Consider the following 20074-nt stretch of genomic DNA (forward strand, 5'->3'; position numbering starts at 1 on the left):
CGGAGGGGCCCGTGTCCGTCCGTCCCTCTGTCCGTCCGTCCGCCTCCCCATCCCTCCCGCGGGCCCCGTCCAATCAGGGCGCTGGGGGAGGGATGCTCGGGGCAGGGATGCGGGGTTGCCAGGCGACAGCAGCGTCCCCGTGTCCCCCCCTTCGTGTCCTCCCCCCCCCGGGACCGGGCTGCGCTCCTGCCCGCGCTGCCGGCGCAGTTAAACAGCCGCGGGCAGCTCCGCGCCGCGCAGCCCCGCAGCGTGGGGAGAGCGGCTCGCCTCCGTCCCCAGCCCCGCTCCCGGCCGTGCCGAGAGCAATAGGCAGCTTCAAAGTTAGAACTAGAAAGGCGGTAAATGAATAAATGGTAGGAATAAGCCTCAGCCGGTCCCTCCGCGCAGCGCCGGCTGCAGAGCTATCGCACGCCCCGAGAGCCGGGAGAGGCGGTCTGCAAATGCCAGCCGGCTCTCCCTCCTTGCCTTTGCAACTCTAGGTCGCCTCCTAATTTAAAGCTTTGCACCAATCCCCTTTGCCCGGAAAGGAGAAGAAATCTAGAAAGATGCCAGGCTGCGAAAAGGGACCCCAATTACCAGCGCCGGTCCCGGGCGCTGCCTGGTCAAGGCGAGCCAAAGTTGCTCGGAGGAACGGGAAGCGGGTGCTCCAGAGGAGAGGGGAAGGGAAGGGGAGCATTGCTTGGTGATCACAGCCTCTGCCTCCCGTTGCCCCCTTCTACTCCTCCTCCCTCCCAGCCTTACCTCTGACCGCTTAGGAGGCCTCGATGAGTTTCCATCGGGATCCCATCCAAGGTGGGGGGGAGAAAGCGTGACTGTTCCCAGAGGAGGCAGCTCACACAAGTTTGGGGGGGGTGAGACTCCCCGGTGGATGTTTAACGAGCACATCGGGATGCCCGGGAGCAGCTGGAGACCCTCGCCGGGACCTACCTCCATCGCACGGTAAGGAGCTGGGCACCGGCATCCCGCGTCCCGGTCCCTGCATCCCACATCCCGCTCCCTGCATCCTGCGTCTGGGATCCGTGCATCCCGGTCCTCGCATCTCTGCATCCCGCATCCCAGCCCTCCTCTCATCCCAGTCTTCGCATCCCACACCCTGCAGCTTCCATCCCTGCATCCCGGGTCCCTGCAACCCGCACCCCCCCAGCCCCCCCCCCGTTCCTGCCCTCCCGACGAGCTGCAGCTGCTGCCCGGGGAATTGCGGGTCGTGCAGCCGCAGAAAAAGTTTGGAGTGGTGGTTTGCAAAGAGGTTTGCTGACGGGAGTCGGGGGCCAGGAGAAGCGGGGGTGGGGGGGCAAGGGCTTTCACACCTGCAGAGGGCAGGTAGGGTGCAGGGGGATCCCCGTAGTCCGCAGCTGGGAGGGGGGGTGGGCAGAAAGGGGCTGGCTCGCCCAGGGTAAAGCAGCTGTGTCCAGATGTTGCCCAGAGGTTCCTGCTCCCGCAGAGGCAGGCTTTGGGGGTGAAGGGAGGAGATCTTAAGCTTGCCGTCCTATACGCTTCCTTAAGCTGGGGTGGAAAGTGCCAAGCCAGCAGCTGGGAGAGCTGTGCTGGGTACCCAGCTCATCTCCCTGGATCTGCTGCTGGGAGAGAGGGAGAGAGAGGTGGGGAACCTTAAAGAAACTGGAAGTGCCTTGCTCCTCCTGAGGTATCTCCCCTGCAGGGACCTGGCTCATTCCAGGATCCTAAAATTGGAAGGCTTCAAAAAGAAAGGAGAAATTAGCAGAGATGATAGAGCCAATGCAAACTCTCCCTCATATATGCCTGTATATCTATCTGTCCATGTGAGTATGCATCCAGCTGTATAGGTATATGTGTGTGCTTCTAGAGTCGTTTGTGCCTACATATGTGCCTTGCCTATGTTCCTATGTCTCTGGGTGTGTATGTCTACGTATCTATGCTTGTGTTTGCTTGGATGCATATAGATGTATTATATGTATAGATTCATAGGAATGTGGTTTTATTCCTAGACAGTGTTTATCTAACTCTGTGTAGACCTAGAGGTCTGTGGGTACATATCTTTCATCTGTGTGTGTGTGAGGCACACATATCTGCTGAGATACACATGTGGGTGTGAGAAAGTGTATCTCAATGCCAGTGTGTAGGTAGGATTTGGGGGTGTGTTGGATTTTGGGGGCTTTTCCCCCTCAGGTTATCGTAGTGTTTCCATGGATCATTTTATGCATACATCCCTGTATTTCAGCAATCTTGATAAAAACCAAGAAATTCTTGAAAAACTAGGCATCTTACCGATACTGCATTGAACCGAACTAAGGATTTGCTGGTAGTTTGTGAGTTCTTTGGCTTTTTCTCGGTTTATGCCACCTGCGAAAGATGATTTTAGTTCATTTTTTAAATAATTAATTCAGCTTTAAAAAATCTCCACCAGAAGACTGTGAAAGAGAACAGCCTGGGACACAGACTGATACCTATTTCAGCTTGCATAAGTGTATGTTTCACATTGATTAAATATGCATGAAAACAATTTGAAAAGCACACAACCCACCTGATCAAATACATATGTTAGGAAAATTACTTTTTTCATTTTCTTCAAATACACCTAAATCATTATGACTTCTGCTGTTGTTTATGTTGATAAATGCAAGTATTACAAGAAAATGTAACTTCTCCAGTTATATTGGGGAAAATTGCACATTAAGCTACTTCTATTCACTATTAGGGTAATAGAAAAATTGTACATTTGTAATGTTTACTCTTTGAGGGAAATCAGTAACAATGCATGCAAATCCTTCTTAAAAAAAATTATTACTTGAAGAGCAATGCAAGCTTATTTGTCCTCTGCTAGAATATTTCATACTTCAATTTCTGTGGCTTTTTTGCTTGTTGCTCTTTTTGAAGAATGATGCCGTCCACTGCCACTCTCAATATGTATAAAACACAAAACACACTTCAAAATGGAAAATCCACCAATTGCTTTACTGTTCTGTAACTTAAAAACAAGCAAAATGGAATTGGTATCAAGTACATGAAAACAAGACTTTCGTCCCAGAGCCAAGATGCTTTTCTAATCGCTGTTGATGTTTGTCTGGGTTACTTGTGCTGATGACCTACTTATAAGCTTCTACAAATAAAGTTTTTAGGCAAATGTTGACACCTTGTCTAGGAGTGAGATTCTAATTTTATCATTGAAACAGTGAATCTAAAGCAAGATGCAGGAGTAAAGTATCCTTCTGGATTCACTTAATGTTTTTACACTTAATTAAATTGTGACAAAGCAAAGTACTAAATCAGGCTGGAAAGCCAAAAGAAAAGAAATACATTACAAATAGTGGCATCATTCAGTCTGTGTTACATAAGTGGAGCAGAATTTGGAAATGAAGAAAGTAGCATTTAAAGAAAGAGCTATTTGGACGTTTTATGCAAACACAACTCTCCTATGGACACGTCCTACAGAACGTAAATCATTCTGAAGCTCACAGAGTCCCATATAGAATGCTATAAGACCTGAATGACGTGATTCTAGTGTCACTTATGCTGGGGTAAAATTGCAATTTTACTTTGAAACCTTGTGGGCTAAATTCTCTATTTGTCTACAAGAATTCGGTAGGGTCTCATGAAGTGTGTACCCACCAAGAGTCTGGTTTAGCAGTGTGATCTGAGAATCCACCCTAAAGCTTTTACGGGGAGCGAGATCCTGTCTATGAGGCTATTGAACTTACCAACAGCATCCTGCAGAAGGGACTTCACTCTCTGTTCAGTTTTTGAAAGCTGTTTCCAAAGCCCTATAGAATATTTATGAGGATTTCTGCACCTTGTTTCTTCCAACTTGTTGTACTATAGTTATCGATCAGTTAGTATGAATTTTTCGGGCTGATAAAATGCTAGGAATACTACCACTCTCAGGATGCCACAGAACAACACAGAGATGCTTGGCACACTTCAGGATCAGACAGCATTACAGTTTGTGTGTGAATACGTATAACTACAGTAAGCTACATAAGCTCTTGTGAAGAAGATCATGTAATATTGACTGGCTTTTTTTTCTGCTTGTTGACATAAAACTGACAGCTGGTTTAAAGCTTAATCAAGAACTTAGTCCAGGTCAGAGACTTAAAAAGAAGATTGTCTTCTTGCTCTCTACTAGTGTGGAGAATAAGGTTGTGCTTTAATCCCTGGGTGGGTTGCATTTGCAATTGAGGGGTATCCACAGCCAACGAGAAGGGGTGACCAGAAGGATGATTAGCCACCCTGCCCCTGCACCCGGCGCTGAATGTCCAGAGCACAGCTGTGGTGGACCTCATCTCCAAAGGTGGCGGGGAAGGAGCGTAGTCTCTGGCTGGTGCCATCTTCCTAAATCTCTGCCTGTGACTGTTCCTGGCTATGAACTTAGTAAGGCCAACTTTCACTGTGATAATCTAGCCCTGAAGTCACAGAAAAATCTGGGACACATTTCAACTTCTGAAAATACAGATTGGCTTGAAAATCATGAGTTTGTTTTAGTAGTAGGAGTAAAATGACAAAAAAAATAGGAATTTCTCCTGGGCACAATGAAGTCTGGGAACAGCCTCAGTGCTATTGTCAAACATTTCCATTGAGACCAAAAGTTCATTGTCAGAAGTGTTTTAACTATTACAGATTAGTGCAATTGGTTCTGTTTTCAGGTAAGCCTAGAATCTAGTGTGTGACCTAAATGAATTTGATGGCTTACCTGTTGTCTTATGAGGGTTTTGGACATTTTATTTCAGGGATGTTCTGTTTTTCAAAAATACTGCAAGGAATATACTGTCTTGTTTCTAGCTGTCTTTCCAAAGCAATGCAGCAAATTTTCATAGGGGGTAAATCACTACGAACCTATTAAAGTCAAAAAGAAGAGAATTTACTAGAGCTATAGCAAATTACACAAAAAAAGGCTGTAGAACTATATTGCTTTTATCTCGTATTGCCCTCTCAAATATAAAATGATGTAGTTGGAACTATTATCATGCTATTGTTCATAGCTATGCTGAGATTATGGGAGCATTTGTGTACTTAGCAATTGTACTGATTATGTAGGAACATATGGGCTACTCATGTAAATCAATAGGTTGTATCAAAAACCTAAGCAGCAGTGCAGAAGCTTTTCCAAACCTTCTAAGACCCAACTTAACCGCACACAAAGGCACAGTCTTAACCCCAGTTACTGAGGCAGCCTTCCTTCAGAGCGCTTTAAAGTCTGGCAAGTGGTTTGACCTTGATAGTACTGATGACCTTGAAAGTCCCTTTCCCAGCACATCCAAAGGGATACAAGATGACGATCAAGTATATAAACTGTATCAAATATGCCTCAAGCAAGGTGTATAGAGGGAATGGGTGATGAACATTTCATGGATGAAATGGGAACTTGGAGCACACTTTTGGTGGATGCTGAGACCTTGAAAATCTCCATTAGAAAAGGGACTAGAGAAGAAAAAAAGTTGTGAAGACAAAAAAGGGCATAATAGGCAAATTCAGGCATACTGACTAAGGAAGGGAACAGCATCAGAGATGTAGGAAAGGGTAAGCTAGGAGAGAAAATGTCACAGAGCTGAGTTTTCCCATGGTGATTTGAAGTAGTAAGAAACATAAAGAAGCTAGGTGGAGAGGCAGAATGTAAGAGAATTTTAAAGTCCATAGTGGCCAAGAAGTCTTACCAGGTATTAGCATACAGTGAGCACACACCAAAAAACTAAGCATATCCTTTAGAAAAGGAGGGAGGGGAAACTTGTAGTTATGCATGGGCTTCAGGTAAAATCTAGAGACAGTGCAGTAAAAACAAAGAAGTCAGAAGCAGGTTGATGGGGTCTCTTAGGAAGCCAGTGGAGAGATTGTCAGATTGCAGAGGAAAACCAAGCAAGGGCACACAAAAGCTCAGCGGGTGACCACAAAACCAGAAAATTTATAGGTCAGAACTGTATTAGGAGAATTGGTGTGTTAAAAGGAAGGTATGTGTGGGAAGAAGGATGAATATTTTAGCTTAGAGTACCCCTTAAGGAACAGGGCGCCTGAGGGGGGAAGTGCTGAGAAGGGGAGGTAGAGTAGGCAGGTGAGAAGAAATAGGACTGCTCTTGAGAAAATGAGGGGTGCTTGAGGAGAGGACAAAGGGAAGAAAAAATAGGGAAGAAAAATGAAAGGTTTGGGACTGAGATGAAATCAGAGGAAAAGCACTGACAAAGGCTGGAAGCAAGGACTGCCAAAACAAGGAAAGAAAGAGGAGCAGAGGGGATGGGTGGGATGGGGAAGTCACCTCCCACTGGTACAGAGGAGGAGGCAGGGCCTGGGCTAGCCAGGAGGAAGGAGCTGAAGGGAACCAGAAAGCTGTGAAAAACTTGTGTCTAGAAGATGACATGCTGGTGGAAAACAAAGCAAAAAGAAAGTGTGCAGGATGTAGTGACTGAGTGTACCCTCAGCTGAGGAATATAGTAAGATTCATACATTAGCTTCCACACCCATGCAAAGCTGCACTAAGGAGTCCATACTCAAATCGGGGACAATTTTTGTGTTACCTAAATGCTGCATCTGGAGAGGTTACCATAACTGTATAACTGCATAACCTGGGGCTCTGCAAAGCCTCTCTGGTTTGTGGTGGCTGGTCCTTAAAAGCACATGTTGTTAGGCTGACTGAGATATTACCGTGCAGCCTGCGAAGGAGGATGCTGCAGGCAATTTACTGAGTCTGAGATTTGGCAGTATTGGGATTCTTCTCTGGAATTAGCCCTGCAAAGAGGCTGGCTGAGACAAGTGGCCAACAAGGGGCTGCCTGATTTTATGGTGCGACTCCGTAAACCTCTTCCAGCAAAACTAGCGTGTCAGATGCCAAATCTAGCACTCGGGGACTTTAGAGGTTTGCGACAGTCATTGAATACTATGTGGTCAAACCAACGACCATTACACCAAACTATGAAGTATAGGATGGGACACCATTTGAAAGGGGTTTAAAAATTGTACAAAATATTTTTGCATGCCTAAATTCCTGAAATTTATCCCTAAATTTATTCCTAACATTTTCATGCCTAAAAATCCCCAAATATTGTTTCATCAGTGGTGTGGCTTCCTGCTCCACGGACAGGTAACAGCAGGGCTGAGATGGTGCAGGAGCTGTCAGGCAACCCCAGTCCTCTGCTATGGGAATAAAGGTGTCCTAAGGGCCAGCTACACTCCTCCTCCCTGGTGAGGAATGGAGCCCTATAGAAAGCTAGTGTGTTCTCTGAAGGCTCCTAGACCACTCTTGACCTTGTTCACCTTGACTATCTTATGTAGGGTATGCATTGCAGTTCTTGTCCATTTTAATGTACAGCTCACAGCATCAGGATGGTTGTCTTTTTTATATAATGTAGCTGTGATTAAGGCCCCTTAGATCCCATACTGGCTCCAGCTTGTATGTGCCATGCCTTCCTGATGGGAGACTTGCAGCTGTGCTTGAGTGTATATTTCTACATGGATGTTTTATAGGACGTCTTTGGCTGAGCTGGTTTTTTGATCTGGTACTTACTGCCTAGCAATTTCAGTATTTTTTTATAATTTTTATATATTTATATTGTTATTAATTTCATTCACAGTGGTTGCATCGAGTGAAGAAATTATTAGGAAAGCATGAGAAGACATTGTTCTGCTAGCGTTTGAAAATATTACATTACATTTGTGATACTTAGCAGAAATTGACTGCCCTGCTGTTAGAATCACATAGCCAGAGATCTGATAAAAATCAAGAGGTAAATTTTGGGAATGTTTCCAGAACTCATAGAATGATTTATTTATTTCTTCCCTCACTTCTGTATATTTTTGTAAGAAGAGAAAACAGATAAACAGACAAAAGGATGGAAGCAAAGAAAAAGATAAAGATACTGTGCAGTAAGACGTGGAGAGTTTTGTTCTGAGGTGTTAAAACAGTTTGTTTCCTTGGATCAACTTACATGGATAAGAAATGTCAAAAATTATCTTTATCTGCAAGAACACTGAAAATTTGATATTTTATGAAAAAATATAATTGGTTTTGCCATGATGAGGGAGTTTTGAAAAAAACTCATTCTAATTTTCAGTGAGATTATGCATTTATTTGAGTGTTGAGTGTCACCAGTTGAGAATATGGCCATAGACTTTTGGGCTTTTTATCATAGATTTTTAATGGCATTTTTACTAATGTTCAGTCAGTCAGAAAGACATCTTCACTGTATGTCAACTGACACCTAATTTGGTTCCATTGCAAAAGGTTCCAGATGTTTCAGTATACGACAGATGAAAGATCTTGATTTTACCTTATAACAGATGTATTTTACCAGTATTTAACTCTGCCTTGTAAAAAGCAGGGGGGAAAAACCACCCACATGGGACATCAATATAGTAATATTGCATTAAACTTTAGCAAAATTGTGTGAAAAGGATACCTTATGATGCTGGTCTCTACAGCACATTATTTGCATAGACAGTAATAAGGGTCTGCTTTTCCTCATTATGAAATACTTGTCCACAACATGCTACCACAGAATGACATTTTAGCAGAAAATTTACAAAGTTTATAGGAATCTTCTTATCACTTTTTTCCAAATGTTATAAGAGCACACTAAAGCACACTTGTCAAACCTACCTTGCAACTGTTTTCAGTATATTCCATTGGGCTGTCTTAATAGTGTTTGCCCACTTTCTTCCTTGCAACCATCAGGGGTTTAGAAGACCCCCAACAATAACAGACAGCGCATTTTCTTAAAAAGGTGCAAGCCAATCCCACATGGGACTGATGCACTAGATTGAGTTATCAGGCCAGTCTTTGCTCTCAAAAGTTGAGAAAAGGGTAGCAATTGTCTGTGTGGGAATGGCAGATCAACACTGAAGTCTGCTTCAGCCAAATATTCTTAAACCATCCAGCACATGCTGCTTTATCTTACCATTTTTACAGGATACATTTACCTTGAAAAAGAGCACTTTCTTCATAACCAAGAAATAAGCTGTCTGCCTCAGGGTCTTGAAAGCAGAACAAAAACGACTGCTGTTCTAGCAAAAGCAACATGCAGTCCATGCCCTTTTTAATCCATTCACTTGTCAATGTGGCTGTCAATAAGGATGTATTTACATATGGCTAATCCCACAGTCGATTCATTAAGATGATTTTATGAGTGAAAAGGGAAGATGACCTAATGGGGTAGCTCCAGGAATACAAATAAAGAGAGATAACTTTCAGAGAATAATAATTTTGCTTTCTAAAGTGGACTTTAAATGTCCAAGAAGAGAATAGGTCTGTTTAAAACAACCTTTTCTTCTTCACTCAGAAGTGATCTCCAATTAATTGTGCAGTTTAGATGAACTTTGCTTTCCTTGGTATCCTAGGAGAAAAGCTCTGACAGACTGGGAATTTTAACTTGTTTGTAATGTAAACTCAGTATACTGGCGGTGCTTTTTAACACTCCAGAAACTGTTTGGGAGGAAAAAGAAATAAATAAAAAAGCTTTGATCCTCTAAGCAAACAAAGAGGAGAGAAGGAGGTTAAAAGAACCATCATTTGTGAAAGGCAGAGAAAGAAAATGTGGGAAAGGTGTCTATTTTAACAGTTTCAGAGACCATTTGAAAGACTATTGGAAATATCAGGCACTTCAACAACATTAGAGTCCTCTGATGAATAGATAAAGATTGATTTCTTTTTATTGTTTCATTGATATTTTTGAGATTTCTAAGGACTATAAATTTCTCAATGATATCAGTCGATCTTACCAAGATTTTTCCCAGAAGGAGATATCCAGGACAAAGCTTAGAGGTTAATGCTAATACCTCGAGTATCAAGCTCAGATAAACATATTCCTGGTGGCATTATTTAGTATGAAGAAAGGAAGAAGAACCTAGTCTGGAAGTAACGCCAGCTCCTGGGAGCTGGAAGATGACTTGAAGCCCAGGTTTCTTGGCCAAAGCGTGAAATGTAAATTGAAGCATCCAGTTGTAGCAGCAGGGACTGGTGTGACCCAGCAATGCTCTGTTGTCTGCTTATCTGCGGGAGATGTTCCCACTCACTAAAAGGCCACTGATCTAGGTATTTTGGCCAGTAGGTAAGACGGTGGAGTCAAGCCTCCACATCCTCCTTTCAGTCTGCCTGTCTATTCCACATTCACCAGTTTTAAGGAAGGAAGTAGACAAATAGCTCCATTTAGACCTAGATACCTTAAATCAATGTCCAGGGAGCAGCTGCAGAGACTAATAGGGTTTCTTAGTCCCTGTGATTTCCTGGCGAGGGCACAAGGTCCCAATTAGAACTTATCCTGAAAGGGTGCAGTATCCATTAGGGTAGAAGTGGATAGAAAGAGGCCTTTTTTATGTAAGCTTCTTCATTTTCAAAGATTGTACACAATGTTCTATTTTCCTGAACGCAGCATTTATAGTTCCACGGATAACGACACCAGTAAGGACTTAATCTGATCCCTCTCCCCCTCCAAAGATACCATAAACTCTCTCTAAGTCTTTATTAACTAATATTTGTTGAATGATTCCTTAAAATCTGCAACAACAGAGATTTCACACCCTCCTGCAACAGTACATGCCTGTGCTTCACTGTTCTTATGGACAGAAGGTCTCCAAAAGTTTAACTAAATCCCACTTTTTGCAACCAAGCCTATCAAGCTTGTCCTCACTGCTATGGAAATCAGAAGCAATTTAGTACTTTCCTTCCCATTCCAGCCTTTTATATAGCAAAGGGATTAGATTTTGGCTTTTTGACATTCATTTATGTAATGTTCCCCTCAGTCATCTCCTCCTGACTCAATGAAATAACTGCTCTTCTTTTAGGCACGTGCTTTTTTTAGAATCTTGTTATTCTTGCTGTTTTCCTTTGGACCTTCTCCAGCCAGCCATTTGGACCCATACCCAAAAGATGAGTACAGCTGACAAATGGCTTGACTTCACTTGACTTGAATACAACATTCCTCAAAGAAATCCTTTGTTCTATTTCTTTGTTCTATGCTCCAAGCCTCACTGCAGCCAGCATTTTGCCCAAAGAGCCCTCAGGAGCCTCACAGAATCATAGTGATGTCCTTGTCCTGTCACCTGCCATTTTGCTACATTTTTCCTTGACTGTTTCTCGTCATTTCTAGTTAGCAACCACATACAACTCCAACCAAAAATCATCAGCCTTCACATCCACATTAACATTTCAGAAGAAAATTTCTCAGGTAGTTTGAACAACCTGTTGCTTTGTCTTTGCCAGAGGCATCTGTATGGGTGATGGCTTCTGTTGGTTCAATCATTACTAAACAGAGGGATGCTTAACTGCTGCATTGTCTAGCATGTGTCATGTTTAGCATGACACATGTTTAGCATGTTTAGTATGAAGTGACCATCATGATCCCTAACTTCAGCTAGCAGCCTGATTGTCCACAAGTCAAAGAAAAGCTCCCTGGGAGTGTTTGTAGAGAGAAGCCTCCAGACCAACTCCAGCCATAAAATATACCAATGAACGTTGCAGAGCTGAATGATGGAAACAAATACGGGATCAGTATTAGTTTGGGTATTCCAGCTATAGGCCCATGAAAAGGCAGAAGCTGTTCATGCTTTCAGGATCATAACTGCAGAGCAATGCGTCAGAAAGTCTCAAATGAGAAGTTCGACTTTGCTGCTGGCAAACCTACACAGAGTTCATCTACATTAAGCCTGATGAATGTGGCATTAGGCAAGAATCCAGAACTTCATGCCCCCTAGACACGCTTTGTGCCGCTCTTGTTTAATTTCTCTTCTTTTATTAAGACTCAAACTTTTCCCTGGCCATCCTAAAATGTATCCCAAACTGGCTAGGACACGGATAACGTGAGAGGGGTCCTAATGGAGCTGCCACAGGTACTTGCCCCAAAGGCTCCTTCGAGAACCCTTTGCAGGTGTTAGGTTCATGCATATTATGAGAGTAGTAGTTACTACCAAAACAAAAAAAAGCCTCAGAAAGGAAGAAAAAAATAAAAAGCAGTCACTGAAGTATCTGTAGCAATTCATGGAGCACCTTAACATTGCAACAAAAAAAAGTCCCCTCTGGCTTTCAAACTAATCAACATGTTGTTTTAATATATCTTAGTAAATTAAAACACATCCAGTCCAACTCATTAGTTCCTGACCATTAACTTCCAAGCTCTGAATTCCCACTGAACAGGTAAGCAGCTGCTTTGAAGATTTAACTGGCATAACTCTACCAGAGTACACCATTATGCATGAGAGCAGTCCCTTTCCTCCACCCTCTGTCTAACTTGGTCACACTGGCACTGCTAAATAAACACTACTTGGGAGAACTTTTTACAGTCTGGGATAGAAAGACACAGGGGGGCACATTCAGGCAACCAGTGGGCTGCAGCTTGATGCTTTTTCCCTCCACTGGTAAACGTACATTCAGCGTTTAGCAATCCCGAGTACTCATCTGGTATGTTGTGTCTTGAACCTAGATCATGCTAAGTAAGTTAAGTACCTAAGATACACTGTCTGATCACGGTCAGCAGAGCCTAGCATTGCAATGCCACCTATTGGATGGTCAACAGTGTGTTCCCAAGGCCTTAAAAAACAGCTTCCATGTAAAGAGTTACCTATATTTAATCAACAGGAGTCATCTCAGTCCTATTTTAGAGGGCTGCAAGTTTTTTTGCAACACTTTTTTTAAAGCACGAAGTAATAGGTGCTCTAGCATGTCCCATTTTTGTCCATTCCCATTTATAACATGGTTTCCATGCCAATGATTACAATGTAATTCTAATATAAGTAGTTTCAAAAACAAAAGCACATTTCGAATCATCCGTGTTTATCTTTAGAGAGTAAGAGCTGCAAAAATGAATGGATCGAGGGGGATTAAACAGTAGGCTAATTGTTCATTAGGCAACATAAGACCGATTAAGTGTGCTAATCCATTCAACATTTTTTCGATTTGTTTCCATTATTATCCCTGCCAAAATTCTTTTGCATGTATTAATTCACCTATGTTTATTTATTAATAAAGGAATTCACTTGAAATGCAGGTCTTGAATACTATAGTCCTTTCGCAAGGAAAACTTCCATGATAGCAGTAGCAGAAGGACTTCAAGATGTGACTGGAACTCTCTGTACTGCTCTTTTCCTAAAATAAAACTCAAAATCTTTCAATAAGATTAATGTGAATGCATTCTCCATCTGTATCAATTCTAGATACTCTCCATGTTTAATTAAGATATTATTCTGTAAATTATGCATGGTTCTATGAATGGCCTATGAAAGTGGTCCTGATTGTACCTGACCCAAAAGAATTGTTCTAAAATTGATTGCTGATTGCTGACTACTATTACGTATTAATTTTTACATTATTTTGATGTGCAGCTGACTACCTGTTTGCCAGATAAGTAGAAGACAGAGAGTTATTGATAGCTAACTTGACTATCATGTCTTCAAAGTTCCAGAAAACAATGTTTTTTTCAGATCAGCTACACTTTAATATTGCCAGATTCTGGCTCCCAAAACAACAGTTGGAGGAAAGTAGACTCACCATAAAATTATTCACATAGGTATTACCACAAATATGGGAAGATGAGCAACAGGCAAGGTAGCAGTTCAACAGAAATGGATATAAGGCTACGGAAGGTCAGAAGCAGAGGGTGACTCAACACCATGGTGTCATATTGTTGTGAAAAGGGAATTTCCTACTGGGATTAATAAATAGGAATACTGTCTGCAAGACATGGAATGTAAACATTACTCTCTACTCAACACTAGTAGGTACACATTTGGAGTATGGTGCCCAGTTTTGAGTATTATGTTTTAAGAAGAAATATAAGTCACTGAGACAAAGTCTAGAGAATATCAACAAGAAGAATTAGAGGTGTGAAAAAATAGACTTATCAGAGGTAAGTAACAGGCTTAAATTGTCACACGGAAGACTAGGCCTCAGGAAAAGCTGTTAATGGTAAGGAGTGTGAAGCAACAAAAACTGCTGGGAAGCCTAGGAAGTTCCTATCACCAAAGATGTTTAAAAACAAGCTAGCCAAGACATGAGTTAGATAAGACATAAGTAAAGTTGATCCTGATTTGCATAATAGCAATGGAAGATCAAGACCTTTCAGGGTCCCTTCCAACCCTCTTCTTCTCTAAGTGACCTGAACATCATTCAGGGTTCCTACCCCAGGATCTTGCAACATAGCACTCTCTATTGCAAACATCTACCTCCCTAGGAGACAGTCTAGACATCTGCCAGCAAAGCAGAGCTCCACGGCTCCCTTTCTGAGGTGAAGTAGAAGCAGTAAGAGCGGAGAGCAATATGTTTCTCTTGGGGAAGAGGGAAAAAAATGGACAAATTTCAGGAGCAAACAAGGTTGTCCTGCAAGAGAGAAGTAGCTCTGCCATGCAGAGGCAGGTCAGGTGTGTGTGCAGGGAGAGAACACAGGACAAGTTTCTGCTTAATTCACACACAGACTCGTTATGAGTGTCTATTCAGTTCCTGCTCTACTCTAGGAGCAGCAGCATGCTGCATCATCTTCAGTATAGATAGCAAGGTAGTCTGTCATGTAAAGACCATTAGCCGTCCCGCCTCTTACTGTAGGGACTGTGCAGAAGTGTATGTGTCTCCAAAAAACATTAAATGAACTCTAATACTAGGACAACAGAGAAAGAAGAAAGGAAGGCACAGCACAACTTGCACCATCAACTTCAAAGTCTGCTCTGCATGTTGATAGGCTTTGATAGCCTCATGTGTAGGCAACCCACTATATAAGGTTATAAAGTAATGTATGTTTTTAGAATATTTGCATAAGAAAATGAATGCAGTAAATCTGTTGATGTCGTCAATGCAGAACTACTGTAACTCTAATGCTTTCTGCACTGCAGTGATGATTATGAAACTAGTGGGTATCTTATGTTATTAACTCAAGGTGTCATCTTTAATAAATACTCATAAAACAGTTTGGCAAAAGCATAAACTGCAGAAACATGAGTAGGAAATTTGTGGTATGTTCCCTATCATAGACAAATTGTTAATACTGTTACCCAGTAATTATTTAATCTAAAGTATACTTAAGGAAAATCTGAAATAACTGAGAGATTTCAGTTGTTAGAAATAAGGGCCCTATCTTCATGTTAATTACTGAAGCAGGGTTAGAGTATATTTTAATAAAAGTGTGAAACAGTATTGAAATTCAAATAATTCCTTGGAGGTTTCATGGCTCATACAAAATGCAAAGAAATTCAGAAAGAAGATTTTTCAAAATTAATAACTCTTTCTTAAAGAGAGATAAAGAATTATATGTCATCTTCTAAAAGGACATTATGTTTTGTTGTGAGTTTGTGAAAAAAAATGCATTATTCATATCATTGATAGAAAAGATATTTAGCCTAGATTACACTCTTTCCTTTCTACCCTGAAATTTTTCTTCCATTCAAAAACTACTGTATCTTTCATTATTCAAGGCCCCTCTGCATTGACCCTGGAGAATACTGAAATATTCCTTTTATCCGTCCTAAATCAGGTGAACAATAAAAAGGTATTGATTTGTCATACAGTATAAATAGTGCACGAATATATAAAAACTTAATTCAGGATTCAGTGGGTCAAATCCTAGACTGATAAATTAGCAACAAAGTCAATGGAGCTGCTCTGTGTTACACCAATTGGCAATGCTGTTCAATTTGTCAGGTGTACTGCACTTCAATCATTTAACAGCTTCAAGAGATCAATAAGATCTGCAGTTTCAGGTTTTCAAATGTCAGCCTGCTTGCTTCCCATATCCTTACTCAAGCAGTAGAGAGGACTTTGCAGCAAAATCTTTGCATTGCAATAAGGTATTTCCTTCAGGCATGCTCACTAGCCTGTCTAATTGAGCCTGGATACTGCACTCTGACTCTGAGCTTGGTCGTCACCAGTGGGAAGCTGCTGAGGAGTTGATGGCATGAGAACACGAGTCATGAACATGTTATCCCAATCCCCCAACTAGTGTAAATCAGTGTAACTGCAGTTACAAGCTCCGAGGACAGAGACAGCTTGTAAATATGGGAAATATGGGGGTTGTGCATCATAAATAAGGCCGGAAGAAACAGTTCAGTCTATCTCCTGCCCCAAAGCAGAGTCAGGATTATTGTGTCACTTCTGAAAAAAGATTATTATTTTCTTGAAAACTTCTGATGGTGGAGACTCCACAGCTTTGCCAGGTAGCATGTCCCTGCGCCTCATTACCTTTATGATGAGAACATTTTGCCTAGTATCTACCCTAAACATTTATTTTTGCAGTTTAAGTTCATTTCTGCTTTAGCTAATGACTACAGCCAAAGTCCCTCTTTCATCCCAATCAATTTCTCACCTCCTGAACTTAATACAGCTTTGCTTACAATCTGGTCTGGACATATCTGTGATGAACCTGAGACTGCTGATGGGGTCTGGAAAACTGCCAGTCTGTCTATGATTCCTCTAGTTTTCTGAAACTGGCCCACTTCTCAGTCTGAGACAGCTTCCAGTCTGGTGAACTGGCCGTCAAGCCATGAAACATTCATTGCCACTGGAAAGACTCAAAGTAATGCTTGTGGAACAACCAGAGTCCTAAGACTGAGGTTTTTTATTTCGTCACCTATTACAGGGACATTTTGTTACAGTTTTTAGCATTAAGAAATAGGAACCAAGACATGTTTTAGGCTGTTTGTGCGACTAGTGTGGTGTGTTCCAAAGGAAAGCATTTCTTTCCGATTTTTGGCACAATCTCATCAGTGGGATAATGCTTCCTTTCTAAGTTGTAGCACCAAATAATCTTACGCTCCTTAGTAAGATGACAAACTTCAGCCCATGCATTAAGTGGGTTTTAAATAGCATTGAGTTCTTGTTGCATGATGGTTCCAACTAATGATTAACATGATTCATTGTTATCTCTTATGCTCATTAAAGAAAACATTTAGATTCTATCAGAGTAAAGGACTCAGTGTTTGGTGATGAAAATAATATTCATTTGAAAAGAAAACAGGTGTAAGTGAAAGAGCGAGCTATGGCTGATGAAAAGGGGTTGATGAAAAAGGCATTGAGAATGGCAGAAATGTCTTTTTTTCTCTGATAATATTTTTCTATCAGTGAACTATTCTGCTATGATCAATAAAACCTCCCAGACTGACTCAGATGGTTTAAGAGTCACTGTACTTCCTAAGTTGATTTATGAAAAGAAAACAAATCAGTTCAAAACCTTTCCCAAGTAAAGAGTTACTGGTAACACTTCATCCTCCTTGTTCATTGCTCTTTACTAGGGCTTGGTCTTCTCTAGCAAAGCTACCTGGAGGCAGGAGGTTTGGCTAAACCTTGGGCTGGTGGGTATTTCTTCACTGAGGAGATTCACCACAGTGTTTTCCTGGCCCGTGGTCAGCCTCCACTTGGTGCCAGGGCCACTTTGCTTCCCTTCTGCTGAGAGAGAGGGAAAGACCTTTGCACTGCCTGGTGGCCAGAGATACGTGCAGGCTTTTCCATGCCTGTTGTCCTCATTGCTGACTGTCAGCCATGCTCCAGGGCCTGAAGCTCTTCCTCTGTTTGTCTAACCCTCCTATTTCACTGCAGGACCCAGGCACATAGCTTAATGACATCCTTCAGATGCTTCTAAGCCACTTTCCTCCCTGAAATTTTCTAAGAACCTCCAGACTATGGACAGATCATCTACCAAATTCCTTTCTGCCTCTTCTGTCAAAAGCTGGTCCTCTCTAGCTTCTAACACCCTCAATTTTTCAGAGTGACAGCAGAGAAGAATACCTGAAATTACAAAACAGGCTTATTTTCTCAGCTCAGACACATTCCTCTGGAGTAGAACTACAATGTGCTGGAGGACCTTTGGGCCTGTAGAGAGTACAATATGATCTGGATCTGTGCCTGGCACGTAGGCAGTTGTCTCCTCGCTCTTGCCCACAAGCCTCCCGCTGTCTGTAGCGCTGGGAACCTTGTGCCCCGAGCCCTTGGGGTCATGTGTGACTCCAGCCCAACCAAGTGTGTGGAGAGCAATTGTAAAGGCTCAGTTGATTGCACAACTATGCTAATTGTTTTGCCTTTAGGTCTGAACTTCATATCATTTAGTCTCCCTGCAAACTCCTTGCAGTTAACCAAATAAATGCATTTCATCTCAGACACTTCAGACTTACATCAGACTTACTTACATCACATAAAAACTTTTCCAAGCAAGCAAGTAGTCCTTTCCGCTTCAAAACAAATACATGTATTTAGATTAAATCCTTCTGCTTGTGATTAATACCAACAGTGAAGGTAATACTTAATTTGCCTCATATCCTTCGTAAAGACCAAACTGCCTTGACTCCCACTCAGATGTCTGGAAGAACAAGCAGTCTTCTTCCCCTGTCCCTTCTATGAGATAATCTCCCTTTCACCAGGTCAGAATGAGGTTGTGGGCTTTGTGAGGGAAAAAAGGGGAGTATCTCTAGTGATCTGTTGCACTTTTCACCACTTTTGTGACTACCCAGGAATTAGGACTTCTTTCAGTCCTTTCACTCCACAACCTTATTCTTTGTTCGAATCAAGGAAAAGAAGCATCTGAGGGTGGAATTTATCTCAGCAGACAAAGCATGAAGACAGAGACAGCCACAGTGAGGAGGTCTACATCTTTGGAAAATATATTTGATGATAAAAAGAAGAATTACACTTTTAAGGAGTCATTCAACTGACCTGTTTTAGACATCTACTATAGAAAGAGAGGAATCATGTCCAAAAAATGTTTTGGTTTTTTTCTGTAAACTGACTATAAAGGGACCTTTGAATAACCAGATCAGATGCAGGAACATGTAATCTGCCTATTTGGTTAAAAGAATCTCACCTAAATGTCTAGGATAGAACTCCAGCAGGCAAGGCTCAGTTTTATCTGTGTTTCTTGCATGATTGAAATTTTAGTCATAATTTTAGTCAGAGCCTGCTCTGTGACTGACCTCAAACAAAGTGCTGTATCAGCAAGAGAAGAAAACCTGGTGCTGCTGTTTTTTCTCTGGTCTTTGCCAGGTTGTCCTCCCTCAGTTATTTGCACAAGAGTCTGCTCTGCATCTCTTCCAAAAAGGAAATCACTCTGCAACACGAGATCCTCAGCAGGAGGAAGGCAAAAATGTGCCTGATACCCTAAGTTACCATCTTTATTATTTGGAGATAAGTTTATCTTGCAAAGGGAATTTTCTCTCCCAGAATTTAGAGTTTGCCTCTCCACTGAGATTTAACTTTTTTACCACATGCAAAAGCAACAACTTACTTATGCTGATGGGGATTTTTTGCCATCTGAAACTTCAAGAGATGCAAAGTTTTTTAAAAACTTGTCATCAAAGGACATTACCAAAAGGATCACTCTATACATGTGGTGTTACACGTATGCTTCCCTAAGTGTACGCTGACAACCTCTGTCAGAGACTGAATAGTGACAGACACGGGCTACAGAGGTCTTTGTTTTAACCCAGTCCAAAGGTTCTTAAGTTCTTAGTGTTAAACTATTAGACTTGAAGTGGAAATTAATACAGGGAAGTCCTTTTGCTTGCTTTATACGAGAGATCAAGCTGGAAGGTCATTATGGCCCCTGTGCCTTTAAAGTCAGAAGATCTGTGAATTAGCTATCTATAATCTTCAGGGATGCCAAATTAAAACTGTGCTAAGTGAGGAAAAAAAAAATTATTAGAAAACCTGGCAAGCATTCAAGTCTAGGCTCACTGTTCATCTTGATCTTGTTGATTTGAGAGATTTGCATTTCAGACCTTTCTGAAAATATTAATTTATTCTTCCAATCATCTCATAGTGTCAACACTTCGGTCCAATATTAAAGTATTCAAATATGCAAAGTCTTCTCAGTTTACATACCATGCATATATGATAACTTTCATCTTGGTTATAATAAGGAATGAACCAACAATTTCCTAAGCCAAAAACTTAACATTCTTAAACTAAAACACTGCTTCCTGTTCATAAAGCTGAATTGGGCTCAGAGCTTCTGTGGTTTGAGTGTGGAGGAGGTTACATTGCACAAATTAAAGCAAATACACTTCCTTCCAAGTGATGCTGTCAGAAAGTGACTTCTGCTAGACTCAAGGTTTTCGTGTAGAGGCGTTTGCAGTATCATAAATACCTGCTCTTCCTCCTCGAGTCAAGAGTTCCTGAGACCTCAGGTGCCCTGATTTCCTTTTTGAGCACAGATTCCCT

At 41.7% G+C, this 20074-nt stretch overlaps 1 protein-coding gene across 5 annotated transcripts in view; it reads left to right on the forward strand.

Moving 5' to 3' along the window:
* The first annotated feature begins 235 nt into the window (after nt 1-235).
* Nucleotides 236-20074, forward strand: part of GRM3 (glutamate metabotropic receptor 3) — a 107817-nt gene continuing 87978 nt past the window's right edge. For 3 of the 5 annotated variants that reach the window (XM_052790506.1, XM_052790508.1, XM_052790507.1), the window contains exon 1: nt 236-939. The gene's annotated coding sequence lies outside the window, so the exon portion shown is untranslated. Of the gene's footprint in view, nt 940-1437; nt 1779-20074 lie in introns of those variants that run through there. The other 2 variants (XM_052790509.1, XM_052790511.1) reach the window with 1 other exon arrangement.

This window comes from Harpia harpyja, chromosome 6 (genome assembly GCF_026419915.1).
Source record: "Harpia harpyja isolate bHarHar1 chromosome 6, bHarHar1 primary haplotype, whole genome shotgun sequence".
Taxonomy (NCBI): domain Eukaryota; kingdom Metazoa; phylum Chordata; class Aves; order Accipitriformes; family Accipitridae; genus Harpia; species Harpia harpyja.